A 3,411-nucleotide genomic window follows, 5' to 3' on the forward strand; every position below is an offset into this window, starting at 1 on the left:
GGAATGTGATAATGTAGAGACGTGGCTATATATATTTTTTTGTCATAGTTAAATTACAAAAATCTCTATAGCAAGTTCAGACTAGCTAGTGTTAGGAGAATGAATTTGTAATTTGTCTTTCAGGGACTCCTGAGAACCAACAAACCAGGATTTTGTCTTGTTAAACAGTGGCTGTAAAGCATCTAGCTGGCTAAAGCATTGACTGCACAATTGTAAGCTTGCCTTGTAATGCAGCTAAAGTAACATGGCTAGCTATTTACTTGCTTGAGTCGGATTAAAAATAACTGTTGCCGCTCTGGGTATGGACCCTAAAACGTAGTTCTGTACTAATATTCATACCAATCAATGAACCTCAAGTCTGAATGGCATTAATGAAGCCTAGAGTAGAATATACCTTTATTGTGCCAAGGATGCAAGACCTATACACATGTATTTTAGTTAATACCACGTATGAGATTCCCATCTTGTAGCCTGGTGAATATATTCACCGATCATGTACTCTTCCTTGGCAAAGAAAGGTGTGGTTCTGGTATGACAGACACTTTCAGTCATATAAAACGATGCGGTGTCTGCACGTATGTATTACAATTATACACTTCAGTGTTTACTGCTCCTGGGATATCAATGAATACACATTGTAACTATACAATAGACCAAACATGATTGATTTGTAATTCATATACAGGGAAAAAAACGTATGCATATCTAACTCCATTAATCTGAGGACACAGATAGTATTTCAACCAGTGGAGAATGTGAAACGCTTTATTGAAGTGCATTTTATTTATAATATTATACGAGTTCAATCTTGGGCGGGCAGGTGGGTAGAGCGTTGGACTAGTAACCAGAAGGTTGCAAGATCAAATCCCTGAGCCGAGAAGGTAAAAATCTGCCCCGGAACAAGGCAGTTCCTAGGCCGTCATGCTTATCTGACATGCCTAGTTAAAGGGTAACTACACCCCAAAATCTGTCTTATTTGGTTTCCTGCTAGGGTTTTAAACGTTGTCGTGGACATAGAAATATAACATGATTGGATGTTCTATTAAAAAGGTGTACATTTTAGAGAGCGAAAACCTATAGATGCAGGGACAAACGGTCAACGTGTTACGGTTTTCTAGGTGTGAAGGAGAGTCGGACCAAACTGCAGCGTGTAGATTTCGATCCATGTTTAATGAACTACGTACAACACGAATAAACACTACAAAACAAAGACCGTAACGAAAACCGAAATAGCCTATACTGGTGCAAACTAACAGAGGACAATCACCCACGACAAACTCAAAGAATATGGTTCCCAATCAGAGACAACGATAAACACCTGCCTCTGATTGAGAACCACTCCAGACAGCCATAGACCTTGCTAGATAACCCCACTAGCTACAATCCCAATACCTACACACCAAAACCCCAAGACGAAACACACCACAATACAAAACCTCATGCCACACCCTGGCCTGACCCAATACATGAAGATAAACACAAAATACTTAGACCAGGGCGTGACACAACGGGGAAATGTAAATGGAGAAACATTGAAGGGATTTTACAGGGTCTAATGGACTACAGACATTGACAGTCTCCTAGCCTAAAAAGAAATGCTGAATGCACTGCCTAGATTGAGGGAAACGGACTGTCCATTATTTGATATGATCAGGGCAGGGAAGCACTAACAAACTGCATTTAGTCCAATAAAAAGATAACATTAGGGTGATAAATAAAAGGCAGTTGCTCCACGCATGACACGAGAACCCTCTGCTGGAGCAAAACACTTACAGCACCTGGTATTCCCAGGCGGTCTCCCATCCAAGTACTAACCAGGCCCGACCCTGCTTAGCTTCCGAGATCAGACGAGATCAGGCGTACTGAGGCCGGTGTGGTCGTAAGCGAGAAACTATCCCTTGGTGCACTATATAAAGTCAAAGTGAGTCTGATTAACAGCTGTTGCATTTTCACCATTTAGATAAGCATCTTTGTGTCACTCAAAAAGTGGAAGAAATTGCATATACTGTAGCCATAATTTGTAGCACAGATTGTTGGATGAAATACAAACTAACCTTGCTTACTTATTTCAAAGCGAGGGCACATATTTCAGCCTTGTGGGGAAAAAACAGACAAAGAGTTTACAAAAAGCTTACAGCACCTGGTATTCCCAGGCGGTCTCCCATCCAAGTACTAACCAGGCCCGACCCTGCTTAGTTTCCGAGATCAGACGAGATCAGGCGTACTTTAAAAAATATATATATATTATGAAAAAACACATATTTACAACATTCAGCCAATATTAATTAAGGTTGAACAATTCACCCTTTTACAAAATCAGAAAAATAATAGAGGGAAAAAAATACAAAATAAATTTAAAACACAATCATTCACTAATACCAATTAGTAATTAAATACAAGTTTCCCGTTTGACAGAATTTCAATAAAAGTACTCCCCCACACAAACAGTTTTTCAAAATGTCCTCCACCGTATTTATATATCTCTGTATCCTTTTCTAAAATCCTCCTAAAAAGACCTTCCACACTCACACATTTCCCTTCATAATGACCCATGTTCCTTCTTAATCTTACAGCGTATCTAGCATGACTTAAAACATAATTAACCAAATTAAAATTCAAAACTTTACTTTTCCCATTAATCCCAAAGAAATAATCTTCTCCATTCCACCTCATTCAAAATCTCCTCCCCCCAATGTTTTACTAAAAGCCCTTTTAAAAACTCATAAATCTTTTAACCTGTGTAGAGAAATGCAATTTCTTATGCAGGTGACCAACCTATTGCTAATACAGGGCTACAACTTAAAGTAAAGCCTGTGGGGTCCCCTACAGGATAGCTCCCGCATTACACTAACTGCCAAAACCAGCACATACACATAATCTCCTTTGTAGCTGAACATTGTGTGCCCGAAGAGGATTCTACGATGACGGACAGACAACTGAGCCAATGGCGGAAGACTACAGACTACACCCCAGCTGAACCAATCCAAAGATCCGATCTTCCAGAATCAACCTACTTTCTGTTCTATATATAAGTGGTGTACTGATTGTAACGGTCTTTTTGCCTGCAATTCCGTACGAACTAGCGGAGGAGCCGTAATTACGCTGTTCTAGATATCTTCACTCTGAATAAACTGTCGCTTGTCATACAATTTACCACCTTGTCTGAATCGATCCTTGACCGACTCGCCCGTCTACATATCTAATTTCTAACACCTGCTACATTCAACAAAAAAGTGCATAAAATGTTCCACCTCAATACCACAAATATCACATTCTCTTTTGATATCCCTATTTATTTGATGCAAAACCACATTTGTAAAAATCCTATTATGTTTCAATTTAAAATCGTTGTCTTCACACTCTATAGAAATATATTTTACATTGACATTCTTCCATATTGATTTCACATCC

The 3,411-nt window shown here is 39.1% G+C and overlaps 1 pseudogene; it reads right to left on the bottom strand.

Moving 5' to 3' along the window:
* Positions 1 to 1,766: 1,766 nt before the first annotated feature.
* LOC116363911 (uncharacterized) lies at positions 1,767 to 1,885 on the bottom strand (annotated as a pseudogene).
* Between the last annotated feature and the right edge of the window lie 1,526 nt (positions 1,886 to 3,411).

The sequence above is a fragment of the Oncorhynchus kisutch genome, unplaced genomic scaffold (assembly GCF_002021735.2).
Source record: "Oncorhynchus kisutch isolate 150728-3 unplaced genomic scaffold, Okis_V2 scaffold967, whole genome shotgun sequence".
NCBI classification, from domain to species: domain Eukaryota; kingdom Metazoa; phylum Chordata; class Actinopteri; order Salmoniformes; family Salmonidae; genus Oncorhynchus; species Oncorhynchus kisutch.